A 16,912-nucleotide genomic window follows, 5' to 3' on the forward strand; every position below is an offset into this window, starting at 1 on the left:
TGTAGTAAGCCCTACCCTAATTCAAAATCAAATCACATGCATTTCACTCTTTGGAATTCCCTCTTACCTCTGTTAACTGAACCATGACGGAAGTTGACTTTCCCCACTCAACAGAGTTGATGCAAAATGAAAGGAGATGAATGTCAGCAGATTGGAACTCCAGATTGTGCGTCTCTTTGTCACTTAGGTGCGAAGCTTGTATGGAGGCTTGGGCTCTTCTCTCCGCTCAGGTTTTCCTGGCATGAGTGTGGAGTTTAATTTCTTGCACATTAAGGATGATATTTCCAATATCTGTTCAAGGGCTTGAAAAAGAGGCCACTGAAATCACATCTCATAAAATGTGTAGGAAAGAACTGCAGATGCTCTTTTAAATCGAAGATAGACACAAAATGCTGGAGTAACTCAGTGGGCCAGGCAGCATCTCTGGAGAGATGAAATGGGTGACGTTTCAGGTCGAGACCCTTCTACAAACTGATGTCAGGGGAGTGTGTGGTACAGAGATAAAATGTAGTTGGAGACAGTAAGACTGGGAACTGGGGAGGGGATGGAGAGAGAGGGAAAGGGAAAGCAAGGGCTACTTGAAGTTACTTCATCCATTCCTTCCCTCCAGAGATGCTGCCTGTCCCGTTGAGTTTCTCCAGCATTTTGTGTCTATCTCACATCTCATAAATTCAGACAGAAGCCAGCAACAGATGAGGCTCCCCAATTGGGAACATCGGTCATACATTTAATCTCTGTATCGGTCCATCTAGTGGCCTGTTCTATATGGACCGGATTACTAAATCTTTTGAAGGCTCCTTGCATCCATAATAAAACTGTTTGGCAAACCTTTCCTCTATTCTCATAAAAAGTCACGTGGACAGGCTACTCGAGAGAATATACTTCCTCATGTCATTACGCAAACAAACAAAAAAGTACTGGGGATTCAAATGGCTGCAGATGCTGGAATCAACTGCTGAAGGAATTAAGTGGATGTGCAGCATCTGTGGAGGAAAGAGGATGGTTAACATTTTGGATCAATATGCTGCCTCAGAATTGAGACCATAGCAGATAGCCCTTTCATAGAAGTGAGAGAGAAGGGTGATAGTGCGGCTGGTAGGTGATAGCTGGAACCAGATGGAGTGGAGTGGGTGTGTTGGGCTGGGTGGGGCTGGAGATAATGGGCAGGTGGAGCAAGGAGGGGGGTGTTGATATAGAGGCTAACAGGTCATAGGTGGTACCAGATAAGGGAGGGTTGATGGGCAGATGGAATCAGGCAGCGCATGGGAAAGGAAAAGTGAACATACCAATGAAGATAGGCATGTGGGTGATGGGCAGAGGGAACAAAGTGGAGAGGTTGCCGAGTCCAAGCTACAAGAGGATGGGGTGGGGGGAGAGGGAAGGAAAAGACAAACAAGGGGAGAAACAACAGAACTGGTGGGATAGATGTCGGCAGTGTGGGGTTGGGGCTCTATCAATGGGAGCTGTGGAAGAGAGATCTACTGATACGATGAGATCAGGAAGGATCTATGAGCTGTTTGCTGGCAGGGTTATAGTCCAGGGGGAGGCATGAGGAGTTAACTGAGAACAGCCTTCTGGCCTCTCCAAGTTAGAGGCCAGAGGTACTCCAGACAACAATGGTACCACCCTCACCTGCGGATTTGATGACAAGGATGGAATTGGTGTGAAGTGGGCAGAATGGTGTACGTTTGGAGGGTTTAAGGTTGGAATGGGTGTTGACAATTAGAAATGGAAAGGTATTGTCTATGTACTCTAATGGGATATTTAATATCATTACTGTAATGTTCTGAGCATTTCAGCTGATACTTTGTTTTTTTAAAGACAAGGCTGCTTTACTTTATATCACACAATATATTATGAAGCTAAAATAGAGCTGGTTTTAATTAAGCTGGTGTATCTGGGTGCTGTCATATTGCCCAAGGTAAGTTTTTTCACATATGTCTTTTAAGCCACCACTGATCCCACCGCACAACCCAGAAATATTCACATATGAGCAGATTTTTCAGTTTCTGCGAATGTTAAACTCCTTTTGGTTTATGAGATTTCTGAAATTTCCACAATTGACAATGTTAATTTGGCAGATCAGTTGGATAAATCCTCCTTGCTACACTTGACCAGGCTGCTGGTGCTCACCTACATGTCATTAATAAGATGATATCCTTTATCTCTCCCCCACCCATCTCCTAGAGCCCACAGCACCAGAGACCTGGGTTCAGTACTGAACTTGGGCACTTTCTATGTGAGGTTTGCACACTCTCCCTGTGACTGCATGGTGTTTCCTCTGGGTGCTCTAGTTTCCTCCAAAATCTCAAAGACATGCCGGTTGGCAGGTTAATTGACTGTTGTAAATAACTTCAAGAGTGTAGGTGAGTAGAAAAATCTGGGTTTATCTGATGAGAATAGGGGGAGAATTAGAAATATTTGGATTCGTGTAGGATTAGTATAAATGGGATTGTTGATGTAAATGGGATTGATGAACTCAGTGGGCCTTATTGTGCTTACAATAAATGATTTGTAAGCCAGCAATATGCTTGCAATGAATGATAATTTGTTAACCCTTAATGTGCTTGCAATAAATGATTTGTTAGCCCCTAATGAAATATAGAAACATAGAAAATAGGTGCAGGAGGAGGCCATTCGGCCTTTCGAACCAGCACCGCCATTCATTGTGACTATGGCTGATCATCCCCTATCAATAACCTGTGCCTGCCTTCTCCCCATATCCCTTGACTCCACTAGCCCCTAGAGCTCTATCTAACACTCTCTTAAATCCATCCAGTGACTTGGCCTCCACTGCCCTCTGTGGCAGGGAATTCCATAAATTCACAACTCTCTGGGTGAAAAGGTTTTTTCTCACCTCAGTCTTAAATTACCTCCCCTTTATTCTAAGACTGTGGACCCTGGTTCTGGACTCGCCCAACATTGGGAATTTTTTTCCTGCATCTAGCTTGTCCAGTCCTTTTATAATTTTATATGTTTCTATAAGAACCCCCTCATCCTTCTAAACTCCAGTGAATACAAGCCTAGTCTTTTCAATCTTTCCTCATATGACAATCCCGCCACCCTAGGGATCAATCTCGTGAACCTACGCTGCACTGCCTCAATCACAAGGATGCCCTTCCTCAAATTAGGAGACCAAAACTGTACACAATACTCCAGATGTGGTCTCACCAGAGCCCTACACAACTGCAGAAGAACCTCTTTACTCCTATACTGAAATCCTCTTGTTATGAAGGCCAACATTCCATTCGCTTCCTTCACTGCCTGCTGTACCTGTAAGTCAACTTTCAGTGACCTGTGTACATGGACACCCAGGTCTCGCTGCACCTCCCCCTTACCTAACCTAACCCCATTGAGATAATAATCTGCCCCCTTGTTTTTGCCGCAAAAGTGGATAACCTCACATTTATCTATATTATACTGCATCTGCCACGCATCTGCCCACTCACTCAACCTGTCCAGGTCACCCTGCAGCCTCCTAACATCCTCTTCACAGTTCGCACTGCCACCCAGCTTTGTGTCATCCGCAAACTTGCTAGTGTTGCTCCTAATTCCCTCTTCCAAATCATTAATATATATGGTAAACAGTTGTGGCCCCAACACCGAGCCTTGCGACACTCCACTCGCCACTGCCTGCCATTCTGAAAAAGACCCGTTCACTCCTACTCTTTGCTTCCAATCTGCCAACCAATTTTCTATCCATGTCAACATCCTACCCACAATACCATGTGCTCTAATTTTAGTCACCAGTCTCCCGTTAATTCTGGGGTCATTAACTATCCCTTTACTCTCTTTCCCTTCAATCCATCATCGACTATCCCATTTGACACCCCACCACCCTTAATGAAATGAGTTGTTTGGCGTGTCCTGTGCTTTTGCTTTGGCTTTGCTTTGCCTCACCTGAAATGAAAGCAAATGGTTTGTATTGTTGGCTGGCCCCGCCTGCCCTGTGCTTTTGCTTTGCCTTTGCTTTGCTTAACCTCACCTGAAATGAAAGCAAATGGATTGCATTGTTGGCTGGCCCCGCCTGACCTGTGCTTTTGCTTTGGCTTTACTTTGCTTGAGCTCACCTGAAATGAAAGCAAATGGATTGTATTGTGGCTGGCCCCGCCTGCCCTGTGCTTGACTTGACATGGTTTGACTTGACTTGAAATGGATTGTTGGCCCTGCACTCACTGTGCTTGACTTGACTTGACCCACAACACCCATGCTAGCGCTCCAGAACCCCCCCCCCACTGGCCACCAATATTGGAATTGGTGGAGAAGTGGAATATTGCGTTGGGGGACCAGCCCTCCTGTGTGAACCTGGGACCCAACGGGTCCCACTTAGTCTAGTAAAATTATAAAAGGACTGGATAAGCTAGATGCAGGAAAATTGTTCCCAATGTTGGGGGAGTCCAGAACCAGGGGCCACAGTCTAAGAATAAAGGGGAGGCCATTTAAAACTGTTGAGAAAAAACGTTTTCACCCAGAGAGTTGTGAATTTGTGGAATTCTCTTCCACAGAAGGCAGTGGAGGCCAATTCACTGGACGAATTTAAAAGAGAATTAGATAGAGCTCTAGGGGCTAGCGGAATCAAGGGATATGGGGAGAAGGCAGGCACGGGTTGTTGATTGCGGATGATCAGCCATGATCACAATGGCAGTGCTGGCTCAAAGGGCCAAATGGCCTCCCCCTGCACCTATTTTCTGTGTTTCTATCTATGTTTCTACTGCTCAGGAACTCCATCTGTTTAAAATGCCAATATGCTCTGACTGGATTAAAAGTGGAATTCCTGCTTTTCAGAGATTTACTGTGCTTCAGTCTGTGGCCAGAAGGAATAGCTGCCAGGGAAGCAGTGTTGCATTCTTGTTATTTACAGTAGGGGAGGCAAATGCATTTTGCCCTCAATTCAATCCTGATCTTGACCATCAAATCAGTCACATGGTAGAAATACCAGATGCTTGCTGCCAGTTTGATTTGGAATCAATCCTGGGGAATATGGGTTTATAGTCAGTAGGCATATCCATCTTTTTTCTGTTTCGACATGTTAGTGGGCTCTTTCCTGTAAAGAGGTCCTTTTTGAGCTTTTTGATGGCTGTTGTTGAGTCCCATTTTAACCATCTCATGCTTCTTCCTTGCACTGCTGCAGCCAGACGTTCTGACTCACTGGCTCCAAGAAGGAAAGATAATGCTGCAGCTGGTATTCTGGAAGAATTAAATCAAGCGGAATGAAGGAAATCTTGCATCTCAAACCACAGTGCGTTCTCTGGCTGAATGCTTTTTCCTCAGCGAATCTACCTTCTAAACTCTTTAATGCTATGCCCCAGGCATAGTTTATTAGAACATAGAACACAGAAAAGTACAGCACAGGAACAGGGCCTTCGGCCCACAATGTCTGTGCCAAACGTGATGCCAAGATAAACTAATGTCGCATGATCCACACCCTTCCATTCCCGGCATATTCATGTGCCTGTCTAAAAGACTTTTAAATGCCACAATCCTTTCTATCTCCACCCCCACTCCAGGCAGCAATTTCCAGGCACCCACCACTTTCTGTGTAAAAATAAACTTGCTCCACACATCTCCTTTAAACTTTGTTCTTTTCACCTTAAAACTATGCTCTCTAGTCTTTGACATTTCCACCCTGGGAAAAAAGTTCTGACTGTCTGCACCATCTATGCCTCTCATACTTTTATACATTTCTATCATTTCCCCTTGAACCTCTGGCTTTCCAGGGAAACAATCCAAATATGTCCAACCTCTCCTTATAGCTAATACCCTCTCATCCAGGCAACATTCCGGTTAATTCTTGAGGGAAATACACTGTAAACTGCATTATAACTGTTTATAGTTTTTGCAAGACCTGGTTGGGGCCGAAATGGAGGCCAAATACCTGCGAGCTTTGGAGATGGAGGTTGGAGACTGTGGGGGCTGCTGAAATGGAGGAATAGTGACCATTGGAATGGCTGGGATGGAAGACCAGAGATCCCAAGAATGGCTTGTGTAAAGGGCATTGACTAAAGAATGCAATTGTGAAAGTCAGAGACCAAGGGAGCAATGGAGATAGAGGCTGGAAATCCTGACAGCAGCCGAGATGGAGATCACCAATCATGAGTGCAATTGAGATTGAGGTCAGAGAATGTAGCAGCAGTGGAGATAAAGGCTGGATATCTGAGGAATGGGAGCTGGACAAACCAGCCTAACGTGAATGAGGCCTGATATCACGGCATCTGGACCTCCCGCAATATCGCAATTTGGTTGTGGTCTTAATCAAGTGATAAGTGGCTTGGATTTTCTCCTGTGATCCTGCCCAGAACTCTCTTGGAACTGTTGCAGTTAAAGAGCTGCCTGATATTACAAAGAACTAAACCGCAAGATCTGTTGTTAAGTTAAAGTGAATGAAATATAAATAATCAGGCTTCGTACTTTTGCCTTCTGCGACAACTGAAGCATAGCAACGAGATGCCAAAGGCCTGATAAAGTGATTTTCAGTAGACCACTGCGTTATTAGATCTTATAACTGAGAAAAGATAAAATGTGTACTTTACACTTTATTTTGTTAGCTTTGTTTGAAAAACAAGAGCAAGAAAATGCCTTGCACAAATGATTCGCAAGCCATGCATACTGCATGTGCATGATGTAACTAATAGTACACGTTTGTCATCTCGGCTTATTTACTTAATGTTTTTATAACAATGTTTCCAAAACACAACTTTATCCCCTCTTACATTTCTAAATGCCATGTCATATTTCAGTCTCCACTTGCTAATGTCTGGATGATAATGCCTTTGATAGTAATTGTCCAGGACAAGTATTCATCATATCAACATTTGGAGAATTGCAATGCACCATAAACTGTATTGAGCATTAAAATGCTACCAAATAACCTGATTGAGTGGCATTGGCCAAAACATTGACAATGGCCAGGACTCTAAGAAATCTCTCCTGCTCTTTTCAACACTGTATCAATATCAATATCACTCAATCAATATCAGTTTTATTCGTCACTTGCACATAAAGTGCAAGTGAAATGAATTTGCCAGCAGCGGTACAATGAAAAAAGAACACACAATACACAATAAAAATTGAACACAAACATCCACCACAGCATTCATCACAATAAATGTGGCCAGTCCTCCTCCCGCGGTCGGGACCTCAACCCACCGCAGTCGCCGCTGCGGGCGTCCAGGTGTGTAGACAAGGCAAAGTCCAGATAAAGTCCAGGTAAGTCCTGAAATGGTGCCTCCCCACCGGAGACCGTGGCTTCAGGTTGGTGCAGGCCGCAGGCCGGCGATCGAAGGTCTATAGACCCCGCCGCGCTGCAGCCGGAAGCACCGCAGACCGCAGGGCCGGCAGTCGGAGCTCCTCTCCAGGGGTCCCCGGCGAGGGACCCCGCTCCTGATGGTAAGTCCCCGCCGCGCCCGCGGTAGAAGTAGGCCGTGGGCTGGCGGTCGGAGCTCCTCTCCTCCCGGGTCCCCAACGAGGGATCCCAGGCTGCGGACGCAGCGCTAGCTAGAGCTCCGCAGACCTCGGCTTCGGGCTGCCGCGGGCCAGCGAACGCCCGCTCCATGACGAGAGTCCACGCTGCGCCCACCACTGAAGCCCCAGGCACGTCTCCGGGAAAGGCCGCACCGATCCTCGATGCTAGGCCACGGGGAGGTGACATGGAAAAAGTCGCCTCTCCGTGGAGGAGGCAACCAAAACGGTTTCCCCCTAACCCCCCCCCCCCACACCATCCCCCACACAAGACACACAGAGACACCAAAAACACACATTAGGACCCACTAAAAAAATTTAAAAAGTAGAAAAAACTAACACGCTGCTGGTGGGGCTGCCGGTTTGCAGCGCCCCCCACCGACCTATCATGGGACATTTTGTATATATACCCGAGAGGGCAAATGTAAAAGTTTAGTAACTTGGCAGAAGGTAGCAGGTCTGCACTACACACTTCCCCAGGGTCTCTGTCTGTGTTATGCACTCAACATTGAAAAGATACATTAACACAGAACCTATGTACTCAGAAGTAGGAGGACACCTGTTACTTCAGTGATGCTCTCAATTACCCTCTTCAGAGCTCATTTTGAATGTGATCTATTTGATAAATACGTTTACTGTGTGTCATCCTGTGTCCTTGAAACATAACATAGCAGTGGCTTGTGGCGGAGCCTTTTTGAAAGTGGGGGGGGGGGTGGCTGAGCAATCACTGGTCTCTGGCCTTGGGGGTACCCGGCGAAGGAGTGGAGCGACCTAATGGAGGTAGGGTGTGGGTGGGGGGAGGGTGTGGGGGGGGGGGAGGCGGGGGGTAGGGGCTTTCTGAAATTTGATGTATTCAAATCATGTTTTAGTGCATTGTAGAAGTATGATTTCAATGTTTATTGTTTGAAGTATTTTTAAGATAATGTAAGGCCTACATGAGAGATAGGAGTGATGAGAGATTATTATTTTTGTTAATGCTCGATCTCCAAAAACTGGGGGATAATAACACAGGCCGTACCCCACCTCTAAAAGTGGGGGGATATATCCCCCATCTCCCCCCCCCCCCACCAACCCCCCTCCCTGGATCGACGCCAGTGCCTACCACGGTACAGAATAATTTCAGAAAAAACTTTTATATGTGTTATAATTTCAAGTGCTATTTTTTTTTTTTGTAGTTGGGAAAAGGAACAAGAAATAATCATAACATTTCCTGATTTTGCAAAGTCATACAAATTATGTTTTGCTCGGGGAAAAAAAATCTGAGTATTTTGAAAGTATGCGTTCTCCTTTTGACGTTTATTTCATTTTGATTTGAATTTAGAATCATCAAACCTTGACATTAATAAAGGAGGTAAATGTTTGTTAAATCGTTACTTTTTTTAAAGTAAGACTTTCGAGAAATCTAAAATGCATTAGAAATATACATGTCCATGCACTGAGTCTCTTGACAAGAGGTGAATCGAGGACTAGAGCACAGATTTAAGGTGAAGGGGAAAAGATTTCGTAGGAATCTGAGGGGTAACTTTTTCCACACAAAGGGTGGTGGGTGTATGGAACAAACTGCCAGATCAGGTGGTTGATGCAGGGACTATCCCAACATATAAGAAATAGTTAGACTTATTCATGGATAGGACAGGTTTGGAGAGATATGGAACAACAGCAGGTAGTGTAGCTGGGATATGTTGGCGGGTGTGGGCAAGTTGGGCTGAAGGGCCTGTTTTCACACTGTAGCAGTCTATGACTACATTAAACCTCCACCATGCATGAATGCTTCAAAATCAAGTGGTCGCATAGAAACATAGAAAATAGGCGCAGGAATAGGCCATTCGGTCCTTCAAGCCAGCACTGCCATTCAATATGATCATGGATAACTATATAACAATTACAGCACGGATACAGGCCATCTCGGCCCTACAAGTCCGTGCCAAACACTTTTTTTTCCCCTAGTCCCTTCTACCTGCACTCAGACCATAACCCTCCATTCCTTTCCTATCCATATACCTATCCCATTTATTTTTAAATGATAAAATCGAACCTGCCTCCGCCACTTCCACTGGAAGCTCATTCCACACAGCTACCACTCTCTGAGTAAAGATGTTCTCCCTCATGTTACCCCTAAACTTCTGTCCCTTAATTCTGAAGTCATGTCCTCTTGTTTGAATCTTCCCTACTCTCAATGGGAAAAGATTATCCACGTCAACTCTGTCTATCCCTCTCATCATTTTAAAGACCTCTATCTAGTCCCCCCTTAACCTTCTGCGCTCCAAAGAATAAAGACCTAACTTATTCAACCTTTCTCTGTAACTTAGTTGCTGAAACCCAGGCAACATTCTAGTAAATTTCCTCTGTACTCTCTCTATTTTGTTGACATCCTTCCTATAATTGGGCGACCAAAATTGTACACCATACTCCAGAATTGGTCTCACCATTACATCCCAACTTCTATACTCAATGCTCTGATTTATAAAGGCTAGCACACCAAAAGCTTTCTTTACCACCCTATCTACATGAGATTCCACCTTCAGGGAACTATGCACAGTTATTCCTAGATCCCTCTGTTCAACTGCATTCCTCAATTCGCTACCATTTACCATGTATGTCCTATTTTGATTTGTCCTGCCAAGATGTAGCACCTCACACTTATCAGCATTAAACTCCATCTGCCATCTTTCAGCCCATTCTTCCAAATGGCCTAAATCTCTCTGTAGACTTTGGAAATCTACTTCATTATCCACAACACCACCTATCTTAGTATCATCTGCATACTTACTAATCCAATTTACCACACCATCATCCAGATCATTGATGTACATGACAAACAACAGTGGACCCAACACAGATCCCTGAGGCACCCCACTAGTCACCAGCCTCCAACCTGACAAACAGCCATCCACCATTACTCTCTGGCATCTCCCATTCAGCCACTGTTGAATCCATCTTGCTACTCCTGCATTAATACCCAACAATTGAACCTTCTTAACCAACCTTCCATGAGGAACCTTGTCAAAGGCCTTACTGAAGTCCATATATACAACATCCACTGCTTTACCCTCATCAATTTCCCTAGTAACCTCTTCAAAAAATTCAAGAAGATTAGTCAAACATGACCTTCCAGGCACAAATCCATGTTGACTGTTCCTAATCAGACCCTGTTATCCAGATGCTTATATATATTATCTCTAAGTATCCTTTCCATTAATTTGCCCACTACTATCTGTTCATTTAATATCAGTACCCCATTCCTTTTCCCCCCATATCCCTTGATTTCACTCGGCGCAAGAGTTAAATGTAACTCTCCCTTGAAAACATCCAGTGAATTGGCCTCCACTGCCTTCAGTGGCAGAGAATTCCACAGATTCACAACTCTCTGGGTGAAGAAAGTTTGTCCTCATCTCAGTCCTATTCTTATACTGTGACCCCTGGTTCTGGATTCCCCCAACACCGGGAACATTTTTCCAGCAGTTTCTGTTTACAATTACAGTTACTGTTTGTCCAGGCTACTGTTTGGGGGCCTGTAGATTAGTCCCATTAAGGTCTTTTTACCCTTACAATTCCTTAGTTCTATCCATACTGACTCCACATCTCCTGTTTCACTGTCACCCCTTGCAAGGGACTGAATTTCATTCCTCACCAACAGGGCAACCCCACCCCCTCTGTCTTTTCGATAGGAGGTATACCCTTGAATATTCAGTTCCCAGCCCTGGCCCTCTTGCAGCCATGTCTCAGTAATTCCCACAACATCATACTTGCCAGTTTCTAACTGAGCCTCAAGCTCGTCCACTTTATTCCTTATACTTCGCGCATTCATAAACAGCACTTTGACCTCCATATTCACTTCCCCCCTCACACCGCTCGCAATTGGCCCTGACCTTACTCTGTTGTCCATTCTTGAGCTTTCCTTCCCATTAATTCAAGAATCTTTTGTAATTTTCCCTGTAGTCACTTCCCCTTCAACTCCACCTTTATACTCCCAATTTGTCAATCCCTCCCCCCCCCCCCACTATTTATTTTAAACCCACACGTGTAGCCCTAGCATAGCTGCCTGCCACCTGTAAACCTAATAATTGGATACACCACATGCAACAAACATCCCAGGATTGCTCTCTGCAGAACACCACTGGTCAGAGACCTCAGGCCAGTAGAACACCTTCCCCCAACAGTAGCGAACAATAGACATTTGTCATAACAATTAGAAAATTCCAAAAAGAACCAAGTAACATCCCCAGTCTTTTATGGGTAAATTAGTTCCAAATCCACTTAGGTGATATTTTCACTTCTGTATTGGAAGTGGGAAGTCATCTTGTTTATAGGTTGCAAAGTATGTTTATCAGTCTGACTGTTGCTGAGTAGGCGATGGAACATGTTGAGCTTGCCTCTGATTTGAGTGCCTTTTCTCACATTGGAAGGAGGTTTGTGTGTCCTCCCTAAAGCAGAAAAACCATTCCCAATGGGACAGTTTATGGACATCTGAAGTTACAAATCATCAGCGAATGAGGAGGTCACCAAAGATACATAACAGAACTTGCAAAGGAACAGTAACTAAACCACGAGGCCAAGAAAATGCTGGTAAACCTGCAACAGAAAACAATATTACAGCCAAGGGTTTTTTAACAAGTATATCCTGCCATATCACATACATTTAGTCCTCCAAATTGTCCCTTACTTTTTGTACACTTCCCTGAGCCACTCAATGCCTGGAATGTGAAAATGTATCTTTGCTATCCGGGCTATACTAATTAGAAAATATAATCCTTTGGATAAAAATAATAGCCTTGATTTTAATTTGGAGATGTTAAATGCCAAACTATAGGAGGTTACCTGTACAACAGATGCCCTTGCAATGGTCTGAAAAACATGAGAAAATTTAACCTAGGGTTATTTTTGTTAAAGCAGGAACGAGAGACCTCTAAGCAATTATCTTAATGGGAAACATAACCAAAATATTATTGTCAGCAGAATGTTGCAAAACAGGACGCATTCAGTGTGTAATGGATTCAAGATAACCTTCGTCAAGTTGTAGTGATGTTTTCTTTATTTACATGCATTTAGAGCTGGCAAGCAATTATGGTTGATTTTGTAAATGTGGTTCATTCACCTTGTATCAAATACAAACAATGGAAATACATATTCAGTGCAGGATATGCTTCTTTAGTGAGGGTTCATGTATTACAAAGTGCATCCTGTGCCAATAATTCCAAGTATTCCTCTTCAAGGGTGTCCAGTTAACTCTGTTTGTTACCAATACTAACTTGGCTAACAGCGCAGTCTGCAGACTGGGGGAGATGAATCTGTTGTCTGAAGTTGTGAAGATGAAAGTCAGACTACAATGGCAACTTATTTCACATTCCAATGGAAAAGTAGTCCCACCCCAGACATTTGTTCGTTTTTTTTCTTCTCCCTGCTCCTGTCCAGTAGAAGGTACAGAAGCCTGAAACCCTGCACCACCAGACTCAGGAGCAGCTTCCTCCCCACTGTCATCAGGCTTCTGAATGGTCCTCCCATAAGCGGGGTTTCCATCCGATTCATCTCTATCTCATTGCGGACATTGGACTTTGTCTATCGTACTGATACACTACCATGCTGAGAACTAAATTCTGCATTCTACAGTGCATTCAGAAAGTATTCAGACCCCTTCACCTTTTTACACATTTTGTTACGTTACAGCCTTATTCTAAAATGGATTAAATTCATTTTTTTATCATCAATCGACACACAATACCCTAGAATGAAGAAACGAAAACAGGTGTTTAGAAATTTTTGCAAAGTAATTAAAAAAAAATTAACTGAAATATCACATTTACATAAGTATTCAGACCCCTTTGCTATGACACTCAAAATTGAGCTTAGGTTCATCCTGTTTCCATTGATTATCCTTGAGATGTTTCTACAACTTGATTGGAGTCCACCAGTGATAAATTAAATTGATTGGACATGATTTGGAAAGAACACACCTGTCTATATAAGGTCCCACAGTTGACAGTGCATGTCAGAGCAAAAACCAAGCCACGAAGATGAAGGAATTATTCGTAGATCTCCAAGGCAGGATTGTGTCGAGACATAGATCTGGGGAAGAGTATAAAACAATTTCTGCAGCATTGCAGGTCCCGAAGAGCACTGTGGCCTCCGTCATTCTTAAATGGAAGAACTTTGGAACCACCAGGACTCTTCATAGAGCTGGCCACCCGGCCAAATTGAGCAATCGGGGGAAAAGGGCCTTGGTCAGGGAGGTGACCAAATACCCGATGGCCACTCTGACAGAGTTCCAGAGTTAATTTGTGGAGATGGAATAACCTTCCAGAAGAACAACTATATCTGCAGCACTCTACCAATCTGGCCTTTATGGTAGCATGGCCATACGGAAGCCACTCCTCAGTAAAAGGCACATGACAGCCCACTTGGGGTTTGCTAAAAGCCATGAGAAACAAGATTCTCTGGTCTGATGAAACCAAGATTGAACTCTTTGGCCTGAATGCCAAGCGTCACGTTTGGAGGAAACCAGGCACCGCTCGTCACCTGGCCTATACCATACGTACGGTGAAGCATAGTAGTGGCAGCATCATGCTGTGGGGATGTTTTTCAGCAGCAGGAACTGGGAGACAAGTCGGGATCGAGGGAAAGATGAACGGAGCAAAATACAGAGAGATCCTTGATGAAAACCTGCTCCAGAGCATTCTGGACCTCAGACTGGGGCAGGGGTTCACCTTCCAACAGCACAATGACCCGAAGTACACAGCCATGACAACGCAGGGGTGGCTTCGTGACATGTCTGTGAATGTCCTTGAGTGGCCCAGCCGGAGCCTGGACTTGAACCCGGTCGAACATCTCTGAAAATAGCTGTGCATCGACGCTCCTCATCCAACCTGACAGAGCTTGAGAGGATCAGGAGAGAAGAATGGGAGAAATTACACAAATACAGGTGTGCCAAGCTTGTAGGGTCATACCCAAGACTTGAGGCTGCAATCGCTGCCAAAGTTGCTTCAAACAAAGTACTTAGTAAAACATCTGAATACTTTTAAAATGTGATATTTCAGTTATTTCTTTTAAATTACTTTGCAAAAATTTCTAAACACCTCATTGAAACATATAAGATTGTTAAGGGCTTGGACACACTAGAGGCAGGAAACATGTTTCCGATGTTGGGGGAGTCCAGACCAGGGGCCACAGTTTAAGAATAAGGAGTAAGCCATTTAGAACGGAGACGAGGAAACACTTTTTCTTACAGAGAGTGGTGAGTCTGTGGAATTCTCTGCCTCAGAGTGAGGTGGAGGCAGGTTCTTTGGATGCTTTCAAGATCGAGGTAGATAGGGCTCTTAAAAATAGCAGAGTCAGGGGATATGGGGAGAAGGCTGGAACGGGGTACTGATTGGGGATGATCAGCCATGATCACAGTGAATGGCGGTGCTGGCTTGAAGGGCCAAATGGCCTACTCCTGCACCTATTGTCTATTGTCTATTGTCACCTGCTTTTGCTTTTTTATTATGGGGTATTGTGTGTAGATTGATGATAAAAATGAATTGAATCTGTAGATGGGTTATGCATGCAACCTATAATGTAGCTACCTCATCACCACTAACCACGCCCCATCATATTAGTATAACTGTAGTATCCTCCCTTTGTTCCTCCCACTAGGTCCCAGTACGCCTGAAGGCTGGATGCAGTCAGTGCTGGGACGTGTGTGCCATGTGCTATAATAAACTACCAGTAAAGGTTACAGTGTGTCAGCAATCACTCCTTTACATGGCGTCAGAAGTTTAAAACTCGCGTTTCCCGTTTACCGGTTTTCATTTATTTTGTCCCCGTTAGTGCCCAGTTTCGGGTTTCCCTTAATATGGCATCCTCATGCCGAAAGCCATCTCCCCTTGTCTTCGATGCTGACATTGCGGAACGATGGTCGACTTTTGTGATGGACTACACTCACTACGTCAATATTGCGAACCGGAACGACCCAGCCGCGGTCAAAGCATCACTCTTGCTCAACCTGGCCGGTCCCGACGCAATGAAGAGAGCTCAAGCCTTTGTCTACGAACCAGCGGTCCTGGATGACAACGACCAACCGGTCGAGCCAGCTGAATCGGCCGACGACCCGGTATGTCTTTTGCGCAAATTCGCTGAGATATGTGACCTGCCCTCCAACCGTATACTGGAGCGGGCCAGGTTCTTCTCACGCAAGCAACAGCCTGATGAACCTGTTGAATGCTTCATTGCCGACCTGCGGCACCTCGCTCAGAGGTGCCGATTCGAAACCATGCGCGACCAGCTCACCAGAGACATTCTCGTTACCGGTATGATCGATCAGAAGCTGCGTGACGACCTGCTGCAACGGCCTGACCTAACCCTGACTCAGGCAATGCATGCGTGCCGCATTGCCGAAGTGGTCAACCCTCCTCATGGAAAGAGGGGGTCTGACAACCGAGCCATAAATTTAACTGGTGTTGCTGGACAACGACGGATGAAGGAGAACTTTCGCCCTCCACCGCGGCCCGTTCGTACACCCCGGGACCCAAGATCTAACAAGTGTCCTAACTGCAGCTACGTGCACTCCTCAGATTCACAGTGCCCAGCCCTTGGTAAGACCTGCAATTTCTGCGGGAGAAGAAACCATTTTGCAGCTGTCTGCCGATCCCGTGGGAAAGTGCCCTCAGCTCCCAGACAACTCCTAAACAACCTTCTGCAAGTTGATAGCGAGATGGACTCTCAGCCCTCTGTTGACGCTGCCCCCGACTCTGAGCTCAGCTTTTCCACGGGAGATGTAAGTATTTACACTCTCCTCCACAGCCGATCTCGCCTCCCCGATCCTTCTGTGAACATAACTGTAAACAATAAGTCTTTCTCTGCTAAACTTGACACGGGGGCGAAAGTGAACGTAATGTCAACAAAGCTGTTCCACCAGATAAGGAATAATGAGCTGCTGATTGCCGACCGCTCTGTTTTGCGTGCCTATGGGGGAGAGGAACTAACACCTGTGGGGAGGGCGACTTTCCACTGCGTGCTGCAGGAATCTTCCCAGGACCTGTCTTTCTTCATTCTGGACAGTGACTGTGTGACGTTGCTTAGCAACCGGGCCTGCCAGGATCTTGGGCTGGTGTCGTTTAACCATACGGTCCACGAGGTGCAACCTGTGATGGATCCACTATGTGAGTACCCAGACCTGTTTGACGACAAGCTGGGGAAGCTGCCGGTGGTGTACAAGATCGCAACTGACCCATCTGTGGAGCCTGTGATCCGTCCACCCCACAGAGTGTCGTTTGCCATGAAGGGCAAGGTGGAGAATATGCTTAAGGACATGGTCAACATGGGAGTGCTGGAGGCTGTCAGCGATCCAACCGTATGGGTCTCCACCATGGTCGCCACGTTGAAGAAAGGAAAAAACGAGATACGGATATGCATCAACCCTAAGGACTTAAATATGGCGATTAAACGGCCCCACTACCCCATGAGGACTGTCGAAGATGTT

The sequence above is a fragment of the Amblyraja radiata genome, chromosome 5 (genome assembly GCF_010909765.2).
Source record: "Amblyraja radiata isolate CabotCenter1 chromosome 5, sAmbRad1.1.pri, whole genome shotgun sequence".
NCBI lineage: Eukaryota > Metazoa > Chordata > Chondrichthyes > Rajiformes > Rajidae > Amblyraja > Amblyraja radiata.